Source organism: Mastacembelus armatus, chromosome 24, assembly GCF_900324485.2.
Source record: "Mastacembelus armatus chromosome 24, fMasArm1.2, whole genome shotgun sequence".
Classification (NCBI taxonomy): domain Eukaryota; kingdom Metazoa; phylum Chordata; class Actinopteri; order Synbranchiformes; family Mastacembelidae; genus Mastacembelus; species Mastacembelus armatus.
The window spans coordinates 18,474,926-18,489,242 of record NC_046656.1 but is presented as its reverse complement, the minus strand read 5'-3'; positions in this window follow the sequence as shown (position 1 = coordinate 18,489,242).

Genomic DNA, 14,317 nt, shown 5'->3' with positions numbered 1-14,317 from the left:
AAAATAGAATTAAGGCCAGCAAACATGACTGTTATTACTTTTCTAACGTAAATCTAAAAAAAAAATGAAGGTGCCTGAGCACAGCATTCAAGGCTAAACTGATCAGTTATGCTGCTTTGAATGAATGCCATGCTAGCTTTGACTGTAATATTTTAATTAACAATTGCAAGTCATAGTTTAACAAACTTTTCACTGCCCAGTAAGCCAGGCAGAATAGCAGAAAAGGGGAGGTGATGGGCATGGCAAATTGCTTCATTATGATGTTAAAATGACTCCTGCGCCTTTAGCTCGTTGTGACTAATAGGAAAATACCCTTGTGCCATTTGGGAGTTGTACTCTTCTTTTTTTCATCCATGATCAAACCATGTCGTTTTTGAAGGAGACCACAAATTAGATGAGTTTATACACACCCACTCATTTGTAACCTAGGGAGGCTTCCATATGAGCAGGCTGGTGTGTTTATTCAGACACCATTCATGCAGTGGGTAATGCAAAGGGGACTTTATGCAAAGGAGCGATAACCACTGCTAAAAGCCTTCTGTCCCTCTGTCTGTCCCTCCCTCACTCGCTTGCACAGGCAGACTGGTAGAGAGATAGCAATGGCACAGGGAAGGAAACCATGGAAACGAGAAGCTGATGCACTTTGAATGGTAAGGCCCTAAAAGAGAGGACATTCATTCAGTTCAGTTGCCCTGTACTAAAGGCTCATTTCTCCTACATTATTCTGAATGTTACAAATTTATTTTAACATGCTTGGCTCCAGAAAGCCAACAATGGTCTCACTTCATCAGCCTATTATGTCTGGGTGACTGTAGCTAAAGCTGTTTTAACACTTTAGCAAGCTGAAGAATGACCTTAGAAAATTCAAGCACCATCTCCTTTGCACTCACAAATAGAAAATATAAACTGTTCTTTTTTTCCCCAGTTACAGCATTTGTCCCTGAAATAGCACCATACCAGGAGCAGCTCATTTCTAATGATAGCAGTTCTGAGTTCATTAATATTTACATTTTCCACTTGTGGCTTAGCTTCAGCAATGCCTTTAAATGTCAGAGCATGCCGAAGTCAGCACTGGCCTATATGTCTTGAGCAGTGCTGCCAATGAGATCGCTGGGACCTCAGTGGGAATTCATTCTTCAGAGACGACAATTAGTCAAGTGAGACAGTAATTAGGACCTCTCTGCACACTGTCACTTCCAGTTAGTGCTGATGGATACCCACAAATCCCCCCCTCCAGCAAGTGCAGTCAGACAGACTTACTTCTGGTGCAGCTCTCTGACTTTGTAATGTGACAGCCATCTGTAACTTCTATCTGCCATGGAAATATTTTCAAAAATAGCACGGCAATTTAGGTAGTGCAAGGGGAGATTTGACCAGCTACTAAAAGGAGGAAGGCTTTTGAAACACTGCAGGTAGAATTTAAAGTAAAAATGGCACAGGCAACATGTGGAGAATGTGACAAATCACACTGACGAAGAACACAAACACATTTCACCTCACTGTATTTACGTTATGGTCACCTCATTGCATAACTGTGATCAAATCCACAATTCATAATTACTGTGATGACCAAATCACCACTTTACAGTACTACAGAAAGTCCCATTAGTAACATCATAGAAAAAGACAAGTGTGCTTTGCACAGAACGTGTAAAACAACTAATATTACATGCACAACTGCTCAATATCATTGTTTTTTTCCCCATTGGAATCAATATATACTGAAAACTACACAAACACTGTTCACTCAGCTGCCTGAGTAAACAGTGTTAGTAGTTAGCTAAGATAACAGTAGTTAGCTAAACCTAACAAAAGCTTAAGGTCTTAATGTTCAGCTTTGAAAGGGAGTTGAATTATTACATTACTATATTACACAGAGCTGTGTTTTTATTAGCTATTTAGAAGAGTGAACAACTTAAAGCTAGCTAGATAACATAGCAGAACTATTGCATGTATTGTATGGTTACCTTACTCCAAGTGACTAACTAGCTTCACTTCCACAACACAAACAAAGAGTACAATAAAGTAAAGACAACGTGAAGTTTTACCAGGTAAAACAGTTTTTAGCTCGGCAAAAGTAAAGGGTTGTTAACCCAACTGTAAAGCTAGCTAGCTAGCTAAGCCGCGCAAACTATCAAAAATATGACGGTAATTGTGTGCCTATTTATGCTAAGGGCTTTTATAAGTTTTGTAACAGACATTCGTATTAAAACAAGGATGGAGCGGTAATATAAAGTTATAAAGTAAATCCTAATGTGTTTACCTTTTGCTTCGTGCACAGCGCCATGAAGTTTAGCTGAAACTAATTTCGGCGTCCGACCCGCAACAGGAAGACAAAACCGATCTTGGATACCGTCGTCATGGAGGCTGTCCAATCAGGTTGCACGTAGGCGGGACAAATGGACGTGATCATGTGACCACAGGGGGCGCTGTTGCACGGACGTGACTGTGTACGACAGGTTTGTGATATTAACTTTATTTAGTCAAAAATATCAAATATCTGTGATTCTCATTCTAATCTGCTGGCCCATCTTTTATTTTTTCAGTATTTAAAATAGGCAGAATAATATTAATGACAACAAACCACTTGTATGTGATCACAGAAGGTGTGACTATGGCAATAATTTATCCTCCATGGATGCTTCTAACCTAATCTATGATACCAATGTGGACCTTTTTCACAGCAAATATTTTGACCAAGTGAAAGCCTGAAAAGGACAGGTGTAATCAATTACTTTATTAACAACTGCATTTCATTTAGAGCAGCAGTTCCAGTCCCCTGCTATTGTGCAAGCTTGCTCACTGTCATGGCTTAGTGCCACACTGAATGGAACTGAGCCATTGTTAATGTTCCACCTGTGCTTTTCTTGTTATGCTAAGTCAAAATGTCTATGTCTGTCTAAATGTCTATTCACTGTTCATTAAAGCCTGTGTACACCCACATTTTCTCACTTATTCAGTCTAATTAGACCTGTATAGATGGTGAAGATGGGTGGAAATATATGAGCCTACCAAACTTCACAAACCACTAAAAACGATAAAAGGGCAACTTCTTCTACCAAAGCAAGTGGAACAAGACTAATACGAGTGTGCGGGAGATGCCAGTCAACTCCACTTAAAATCTAATCAGGCAAAATAAGAGTGTGGGTGGACTGTGGGTTTGTAAGGCCCTTACTTTGTCTCCTGTTTGGATTTTACTTACTATATATCTTAAATTAAATCTATTTCACTCTCTGGATCCATCATTTATAATTAGTTTTTTAAAAGATAGCATTATAATTTTAGACAAGAATGAAAAAGGCAATAAAGCATAATGTTTTATAATCCTAGAGGGCTCATATCCGTTTATACAAAAGTGATTAGACAATGTACAGTGTTACACAATGATAGCCCTTGATGTCATTGTTTTAACAAATATGTTTTAACTACAAAAGAATCCTCTACCCTATATCTTGAAGGTGAACTGTCAATCTGAAAGTTAACTTGGATTCACAACAGTTCTAAAGGGTGGCAAAATTGGCAAAAAATATAGCAATAAAGGTAAGACTATATGTACCGTCACCGTTCCAAACACTTATTTATTTTGTTAATTTTCTTTAGTTATTCCAACATAAACAGCATTATTTATAAGACAAACATAAGATGCTGTGAGTTTCTAATAACCTCTAAACATGATCAAACACAAGTAAGTATAAATAAAAAATATTATTTTCTTAAGATGTTTGTGTCTTTGTTTTCGTCAGGAAAATAAATTCTGTGCTTTGTGGTTTCAGATCTTATGAAAAAAAATCGTACATATTCAAACACACACACACATTTACACGCAAACACATATGCATGCACAGCAGAGAGCCGGGCTGATTGGATGGTGGACTGCTGGAGTTGTTATTACAGAGCATCCAGCAGAGTCTGGTTTGCAGGATAAGGACGTCCTTACAGGGCACTTCTCAGTGTGAGTGATGAAGAAATATCCCTGCTTGTGTGTGTGTGTGTGTGGGTGTGTCTGATGAGCGATAGAGAAACAGCCAGACAGATAGAAACTTTGAAAAAGAGGAATAGACAGAATGTGAACAGATGCATCTGTCTGCCTACACATTTTGGCCCTCAAACAGAAAACTTGGCAATACTTTCAAAAAATGACTTTACCCATTGGACTAGTCAATACCAAGGGCTTGCCTGCAGAGAAAGAGAAAAAAAGAGGAACTCACAACGATTTGCATGCCATTAAAAGAAAGCCAATAAACTTTAATAAACTATCACTGTGCAAGGCATCTTTGGTGTCCATGAATAAGGCAGATACATACTGTAAGTGTAATCAAAAGACTGACACATGTGGCTGGTTTTTGTACATCAGGGGCTTTGTTAATGGGCTGTCATGGTGCCTATTAGTAACTCATTATTGCTTGTTTTTTTTTTTTTTAAACCACTGCCAACTGACACACAGAAACACCTGTAAATGTGAATCTCACCAACACCATGCTGCACGCATCATGTGATAAAAATGACACCTCAGTCAACACATAGGAAATGACAGAGGAAAACACAGAGCATCTTTTAAGGCATATGAGACCTCTACAATGGCAAGGAAGGTTTGGTATGAATGGTTCGAGTTTTTCATTAAAAATCTGCTTTACATGCAGTTGCAGCCCTGAACATTTTAGCCTCAGTAGAATGGTTATAGCAGGCAAACATCCCTGACATTTTTAGGCTTCCATCTCCGTAATGCAATCCACTCTATTTCCACCAAGATCCAGGGATCAACTGTTGCAGCTGGGGGATGAGAGGGCCCAGCAGTTGCCTCAGACATCCAGGATCAGAAACTCCAAACACGGATAACACCCTCTCAACATTCACTGTTTTCAATCAAGGGATCAGCTACTGTGACTGGAAACAAAATGGCCCAGACAAGCTATCACATAGGAGTTGCCGGCAGGCAAAAGCTGGCACAACTAATATGGCTTGTCAGAGTGAAAATAGCCTGGTATTGTTCTCACCTTCCGGAAAGGTACAGGCATAACGCTTTTGTCTTGTTCATCTCTCAGGAGTCATGCTCTAATAGCTTTTCAGACTCATATTGCTTTGGTAAGAGGGATTTAAAGTTGGTGTTTCGCTGCTCAGAGTGTAGTGATGGAGGTGCTACACATAGTTCAGCATGAATCAAATTTATACCATCATAAATGTGATAAATTTGTGTCTTTAGATTAAATGGAATTTGACGCATGGATTTGAGAATTACAAAATTGCCTGGTTAGGGATTTATTAAAAATAACTCAAGGTACATGGACTGTGCCTGCTACAGCTCAAATGTTTTCATGGGATGCCAAGCCCGCAGTAGTGCCAAGATATATTGGACAGATAAACAGAGATGCTAAAAAGTGTGACAAATGTGTCTTTTAATACAAGCTCCGGTTGTTAGAGGGTTGCGAGGAAGTGTGATAGATTTAGGGACATATGAGATGTGTTCAAATAGAATAAATATAGTTACCCCACACTCCCACTGTTTGTGACAGAAACTGGACCTACTTTTCTTACACAAATTATGATATTCACTACATGGGCGATTAATGGCTGCATTCTTTATGGTCATAGCTATAAACATCCCACTCACAAAGACATTTATACTATATGGTTTACAACTTCCTTTATGTTCTTTTTCTGATTAAATGCTCATTGCAACAAATTCAAGCATTTTAAATTATTTTCTGTTTCGTTTTTGGACAAATCTTCAGAATGGCTTTAAAAGACAAATATTTATCGTACAGGAGTGTCTACGGTATCTACAGCAAGCCCCGTACAAAATCTACCCTGCAGGAACATGTTGCCACCTAAGCCTCTGAAAAACCCAGGGAAAAATCTGGATGTGGACCAGCAGATAGAGCATCAGTGTGGAAATATAAAGAAGGGTTTGATCTCACTTACGCCCTCGCTGTTCTTGAGGTGAATAAATGAGGCCGGTCTTGAGCTTGGGTGAGGTCAGACCTCTCCCATCCTTTCCTCTCCATTCTTCTCTTTTCCTCTTCTGTCCTCTCCCATCCCCCATTAATCACCTCTGTGCATGTGAAAATAAGCTTTAACGTTTTTCCTACGCTGTGCTCCACTTCCACTCAAGGACACCTTGTGGTAACAGGTGTAAATAGGCTCTCTTGTGCATACATTCCTCCTCTGTATCCAACCAAGGGACACCATTCAGTATTAATCTAGCTAGTCTTAGTGATGAAAACATGCTGGATAGGGCCTAATCCTCCCTGGTTAAAGCTGTCATTCTTCCTTGTGTAGCTGCAACAATTAACACTTCCATAAACCCTTTTGTTAAGCGCTTAATAGAAAAAAAAATTGAATTAAATGACTTGCCCCCTTGAGTTTAACATAATTTCACTGACAACTAAACAGTGCACATGGAGTTTTGGGTATATAATGTATATGCTTAAAAAAAGAGGAAGCTGGAGAGAAAGAGTGAGAAGACGGTGCAGAAGAAGATAAAAAACAGAGTGAGAGGAAGGAGAGCGAAGTAGTTAGAGAAGGAAGAGAGAGGACAGGAACAGGAAAATGAGCTTGGTTCCCTTTGTGGCACTGTGCTTCACCACTTAATCATGCCCTGGTCTATAAATAGACCCTCACAGCCATGGAATATTGGGAGATTAATGGATGAGAATGGAACACCATCATAATGCTCTAAAGCTTTAACACTTCTGTTGAATTTCAGTAGCGCAGATTTCCTTTTACTTCACCACCAATGGCAGAATTTCTCCTCTTTAGTCTTATCACAAACAAGTACAGAGGGGAAGTTTAACAGATTGCATCCAGTTTACTCATTCCCCTCACCACCACCATCCCAACCACCCACCCTCGCCCTCCTGTTCTCTGTCTCTTCAGATTTTGCCTACTTCAACACAGCCTTACATGAGGACAGACATGCATAGTTGAAGCTAAATGGCAAAAAAATACAAAAGATACATATTTATTTATTTACATTTGAGGGCAGAAATATTGATATTGCGCAAGCATTAGCAAAACATCTGTCCAGTAGCTGAACAAGAACACAAGGGTTTCTCACAACAGACAGTGGCAAAGTTTTCTCTCCTCATTTTACATTCTGCACAATGCACTGCAGAGTTTCTTTTCAGCACCTATCACAAGTGCTCATCTCCGGAGGAAATTTTGATGGTGTTGAGGTAGCACGAATCACCTTGTATCTCCCTGCTCCCCTCACTATATGTGGGTATATATGTGCCTGTGTGCTTATTTGTCTATATATGAAGGCTTGCTGCAGATTGTGCTGGTGCAGCATCTCATCAGGTAAATTTGACAGGGCAATGGTGTGATTTAGGTTGCAGAGGAGTGAGTGTGGTTGTAAAGATGCTAAACCTCTACTATAACTGAAAAGTATTATGTACATCAAAAGAAAGAAGGTTGCTTAAGAAATAAGAAACAAACCAAAACTAATATTACCTATTATGCCTGAGCTTGTTAGAATTAATTCATGTTTTTGTATAAAGATTCTGATTCACTGACTTTTTCACATTCTCACTTGGTCAACACTATCTGCTAAAAACATGTACATATTATAAATTTTATGGCTTTGGATTGGTTTTTTTTCCAGTAGTCATGAAAGATAATGATCTCATAATCACTAAAAATAGAAGACAGACTGATACAAGACCCAATAGGCCATTTCCCACCAAACACATGCTGACATGTCACAGTAGGAAAAGCACAGATGTTGATAATAAAATAACTGCTGAATTCCATTTAGTTTGAGGCTGCTGGCATTGTGTACACCAGTTCACTGTTGCACTGTCATAGCTTATAGGGACACTTGAACACAACAAACACATGATTAATGCTAGTAATAACACCTGTGCTTTTCCATTTGTGACGAGCCAAAATGTCTCCTGTGAAAAAGAGTATGTGTTGTTTTTTTTTTTTTTTTCATCAGGCACAATAACAATAACACAGTAAACAATAACACAAAGCAAAAATGACAGACATGAAAAAAATGCTAAAAGTGCTATGAATCTGAATGTCTTCTCTCCCTCTCTCAGTCTGTGCTGCTGTGGTGTCAGGGATTAATAAGTGCATGGAAATCCAAAGCAAACGTTGTTCTTTTTATAGTGAATTATGACTTCTTTTTAGACAAGAACATAATATCCTAAGGAAAAGAAGAAGATGATTATCTACAAAATAAAGACATGAGTATATTTGTGTTTGTTAATCATCTGAACATCCAAACTATTTTCTCGAAGTTGTTAGATCAAGAATAAAGTCTCATCTAGGTTTAGTATATAGTCAGAGAGACTATATGCCTATTACGCAGATTTTTCATGGGCCTCATTAAATTGTCATCTAATGTAAATGTACATCTATAAGGTTTCCACTCACTGTTTAAGCAACAGCTCCAGGCAGTACATCTTGATGAGTTGGAAACTTTGGAAGAAGAAGTGTTAAGGGTGAGGTACTGATTGATTGGTAGGCTCTTGCTAAACTGTAAACTTTTAAATGCTTTCCCAATAAAGCATCTTTCCCACAGAGGCTCCCCCGTCCCCTGTGTTGATGGCTGGAGTCAATGTGTCAATGGTAACAACCGAAATAAACTGTACAAAGGGTAGTAACAAATTTCTCCTGGGTTTTCTGTTCTTAGTCCCCTGTTTGAGTGAATTTGTCCTTGTCATATCACTTGGTCGAGCACACCACAGCAAGCAACAAAACAGAGCAAAACTGACCAGAGAGGGAAAGCGTGCGGCCACATTAACGTTGAAAAAACACTTCTGCACAGAAACAACTTTGCATTAGCAGCTTAACAGAACATGTGTACAGTGCGCTCGTACAAGAGCCTACCTTCACCACAGAAAGGCGGACGGCATCTTGCTAATATCTTTTTGGATTGGTCCTGGTTTCTGCAGCTGAATCTGAAAAAGAAACAGAGTAACACAGTACTAGTATAGTACTAATACTAGTATAATTTAATGGTGACATCCAAGGTTTGTATAGAAATGTCAATCTATTGTGTCTGTGATGTTTACATTTCTAGTTTTGAGTGTCATGTCTCAGCTGTTTTTCATGGATTGCCATGAAATATAATACACATCTGTTTGTTCTTCTCATCACATCAAAAAGGACCAACACTTTCAACACTTACTAGCAAATGTTATGGTGAAAATGGAAAACATTATCAGAAGGCTATTATTGTTATTGTGAGCATGCTAGCATGCTGGTGTTAGCATTTACTGTAGCCCAAACTACCACTGTGTCTGCATACAGACTCAACAGAGTAGCGTTTGCATGTTTTGCTTTGTTAGTGCACGTGCATGTTTTTACCGTTCTGTATGTTGTAGCAGCAACTAACCTTTTAATAACTGTTCATTGCTGATCAATAGAATATCACAGAATGTGAAAAGTGGAAACACTGGAAAGCTTGTATATTTGGTCTCACCAGAAAAACACACACAGTAAAAACATTAATGCAACACATTCATTATGGTGCAATATGAATCACTGCATAAAATGCATTCAAATTATTCATACGGGTACAGTACTTGCTCATGAATCACTTATAAATCCCCTGCTGCAGCCAAACGGAGACCAGAGAGAATTATGGCTTCATTATTTATTGGTTTAGAGGAGACATGTTGGTGAAGATCAGAGCAGGTTTCCCAGCCATCCCTGTCAAATCAGTCCAGCCTTCTAGCCCAAGGTATTTAAAGAGAGACAAGTTAGCAACAAGACGTTTGTGCTTTTCTCTTATTGCATGCTGGAATTTGTCCTTGATGAGTGTGAAATGCGCAACTAAAGATACAAAGACAGACGCAGTGTAGATGGAATAAAAAAGTTGTAATCTGCTTACAAGTGTGGGTGGGCTAGCTGCCACTTCCATACAGTGAAACACTTTATGACTTAGCTTGTACTATAAACATCACGACTGCCACTGAAAAGAAATCTCTCAATAGGCTTTGCTGGAAGGAGGAGAAGTGTTTCTGTGGGACAACTGAAAAAAAATGTAAAGGTTATTTTCTAACACCTCTAAAAAAAAACTTTGACACAACAAAGAGACAACAAATCTAATTCTGACAGACATTCAGTTTTCACAATAGTCATACACTGACCCTGGACTTACAGGGCTTTCTACGCTTAAGGACATACTGGACAGGGTGTTATCTTTTCCATTAGCTCTCTTCTCTAACACAGACACCCTAGAAACCCTGTTCATTGGTTTCTTTTAAAGATCATTAGAAAAATATCAAAAAATGCATATACAGTTATCATCACTGCATGCAACACTTAACTTTCATAGAAATGGGAAAATGAAAAAGGTTAGGATCACAAAATATGACATTTTCTATAATGAGCTCATGAAACTACATAGAAATGATGTCAGAAATACACATTTATATAGAAGAAAGTATGAAGGTTAGACCAATTTGATCATGATTGGAGATGATATTTGCTGAACACTGAAACTCATTCCCCTTTCTAAAAAGTTATTCTTGCTCTTCTACAAAAAGATGTGCTAAAAAATAACAGTTCTCATATTGAGAAGGGTTGAATGGGTTGGAGAGTTGGAGATGTGGTGCACAGTTTAAGCTTTCTTCTTTAGACCTCATTTCTTTGCGTGAATATGTCAGGCGGACAAACACACATATAAAAGGTTGCATAAATATAAGAATAGAAAAGATCCGAGGACACATCCCTTTTCAAAAGCTTCTGATTGAAGCATTTTTGCTGTTTTACCACAACTATAGCAGGAAGGCACAACAGGACATGATGGTCAACCAGATCATATCCTGAAACTGACTGAAACAGGTTGTCGACACCAGCTTTCTCAGAAAAGCCGTGTAACAGATATTTTTCACTTTGGAGTCGGCCGTTACACTGCTGATAGTTAGATAGTCTCCAGATTCTTCAGACTGAACACACCTTTATACTGCTCCACTCAAACTATGATGATAATGAATATTTACAGCTGTAGCAGTTACTTTGCAGAACAGTGGGTGATAGCTGAAAATGCACAGCTGCACTGAATGCCATAATCCAGACAGACATTTGGCTGCTTCTCGCAGTTAAAGGCAGCTGTCATGCTATCACAGTAATTATAAAAGGATGATTCAGGTGCAAGTGCCTGATAGGAATTACTGCAAAGCACCTGTACTCTGTTCTAGTACCAGTAACACAGTTATTTTAGAAACTGTTTTCATGTTGTGGTTATATAAGTTGGAGAATTTGCCTTAGCAGAACATCCTGGTGCCTGTGTGGGTACAGCAAGACTTTTCTGTTTAAGAGGTCAAACTAAGCTTGTTTTGTAAAGATTTTCCTGAGCTCTACTTTCAAACACTGACACTGACCTGTACGTTTACTTCATTATGCATTAATCGATTATTGGCCACTTGGGGTGAGCAGAAAAAGCTGTAAACACAACACTGACATATTGTAGTTGAATGTGAACTAGAACAGTGAAGTTGTGGAAAATAAAACCAACACAGTTCAGTGAAAGATGCTGAAAAGCTTTTTGCTAAAGTCAGGGAAAAGTGCAGGGATTAATCACTACAAACAATCTCTTTCAGAATATACAAAGGAATACTTTCAGATATCAAATCACCTGAAAATTACTGTAATGATGAACACTTATTTTCTTGAATCCAAATCGATAAACTACAAATTCTAAAAATTGTGATGTAGAATTCAGCAAAATGGCCAGTGCACCTTAAATACCGTGGAGAATGTAGCCAGCCCCGGTATGAGTAAAACATCTAAAAACACCAGGGATAATTTCTCTTAGAAATTGAAAAAAAAAAAAAAAAAAAGGGGGAAAAAGCTTCTCTTGAAATTGCACAGCAGCTGGTCGACAGACTTCAACACAGCTCATGAATTTCTCAGAAAACCACAATTTAAATTCACATGTCAGTGCCAGAAATAGATGATGTATTATATCAAAATAGTCATATCTGTCAGTGCATTCACAGAGAGGCATTTCTATGGCTGAACATTACATTGACTTGTCTGCATTTTGTTGTAATGCGCTACAGAGCAGCACTTTTTTAGTGTCCATCCTCTGCAGTGGTTGTGTGTACACTAATTAATTGCCCTTTAAGAAGAATAGCTACCTCCCTCTGTTCAATAGCAGCTGGGGATAGTCTCTGTCTATTTCATACATCAGCATTAAACTTTGTCATCTGAAGCGGCCAGCATAATATTTTACACTAAATTGTACTTTGGACTGGATGCCAAAGTACAAATGACAGCATGGTGTAGACTCATTTATCATCCTCCCCCTACAATGCACACACCTCCCAGTGTCTCCCTCTCCCCTCACACACACCCAGTCTCTCTCTCTCTCTCTTTCTCTCTCTCTCTCTCTCTCTCCCTCTCTCTCGCTCCCTTTTCTTGTCTCCATGGAAATCATTGGTGTCTCCATCCTCCCGTGGTGAAGGAGCTGACTGCAGACTATCTGTTGACCATCAGCCTCATCTACGCAGATGGAGCTCTGACAAAACACATTTTTAGGTGGCGTACACACGTACGTACACACACACACACACACAAAGTTCATTATTCATCTATCTTTAACAAACATATAATGTAAGCATATATATCTTATTACATCAGAGACACATATATACGCATATATAACACCTTCCACTCTGACTCATGTTATGTTCATCTATGATGTTCAGTAACAGAAGTACGAGTAGTGTGAGTGATATGACGCGGCCGTCAGTAAGTGTGTAGAGATTAGGCGATGGATGAGTGTATACTGTAGTAGTCAAAACTGATTTGCACAAGTGTGCTGACAAAAAAAACTATCTTCAACTTGATGACTGGGATAACTGTAAGTAATTACAGTTGCAAAAAGTTAATTTTGCTTTTGTCTTGTTATTTCTTTCTGCCTGTGTCAGGCTGCATCAGTGCATGTCAGACACCAGCTTAAAGAAAACAAACCCTCTGACAGGAACTCTCAAAGACTAGTAACTTGAAACCTTTACAAGTAACACCAAAAATATGTAACTAGAGGACACTAGAGACAAGTGAGAAAATATGTTGTTTTTGTATAACCTTCACATATTTCACATCCACGTCAACCTAGCTCCCAAACTCCACTAATGGCCCAGAAATCTATTCACTAAAACAGCTCCAACTCCTGCTCCAACTAGAATAAAACTAAAAGCACATATAGATCCACACTTTTGTATTTATATTTATTAATATATTTTTCAGCACCTACTGTGCTAAAAGCATCAGGAAGATACAAGGCCATTTGCGGTAGCTCGCAGTTGAAATGTTCCACATTCACAATGTATAAAGACTACTGTGCTAAAACTGCCATATGTCTGTGAAACACATTTTTGACCTTTCACTGCACCACACTCACCTCTAATGAAACAGGCTGTTTCAGGCGTCATAAACTTAACCATACTGTCGCAAACCACTTATGCAATTGGCAGGCACTGTTTCTGCAGTCACTTACTGATAGTACAAATGGTTTGTTGAAGGTAGGGGTAATAATATTGGTTGTTTTGAACTGGTTTGTTTTGCCATGAGCAATTTTGGTTGTAATTGTTGGTGTCAGTGTTCCTGGATGTTAACCAGAGTCATCATAACCTATAACAGCTGTTTGCTGGTTGTAAAAAGAGAACTTCATGTTTCATTCATGGCTTTACATTGTTTTGAGAGTTTCACTGTGTCATAATCAACAAGAACGTGTTGAATCTAGAGGTGGAAGTGCCATAATCAATGTCCATGTGTTCATATTTGGTGAAGTGAATTTAGCCACGAACTAAAAAGTCTATTTTCTCTGTAGCTCTTTTATCCTTCGAGCGTAGGTTTGTCTTCAGTATCCAGCTGTTAAAATCCCATGCAGTAAAAAGTGGCCCGAGGATAATTATGCAAAGTAGAGGTAAGAAGATGAAAATGAGCTAAGGGTTTAATTATCACTGGAAATGAACTTCACATTGCGTATAGGGAAAAAAGACATAGGACTTATGAGACCATGATTCTGATAATTTGCCTTTTAAATAAATGTAGGTCCCTGAGTCTGGCACATCTTCCTCCAGTCTTATGTCTTGCTGCTTATTTATTGGTGTCTCTTATTAGTGTGTACAAGCAAGACGTTGGCAAGAAACCGGAGAATGATTCAGAGCGTAACCAGAAATGACAGTAATCCCACTCCAATTTGGAAAATGACATCTTGTGAACCTTTGAATTACTATTGTTAAAAAAGGTACTGTTTTGTCTGCTGCATGTGCAAATATGGGCTGCAGTAAATATCTAACAGATGTACATTGAGTTATGGGTTATTTTACTGATGCACTCATTAATTCCTAGAGAA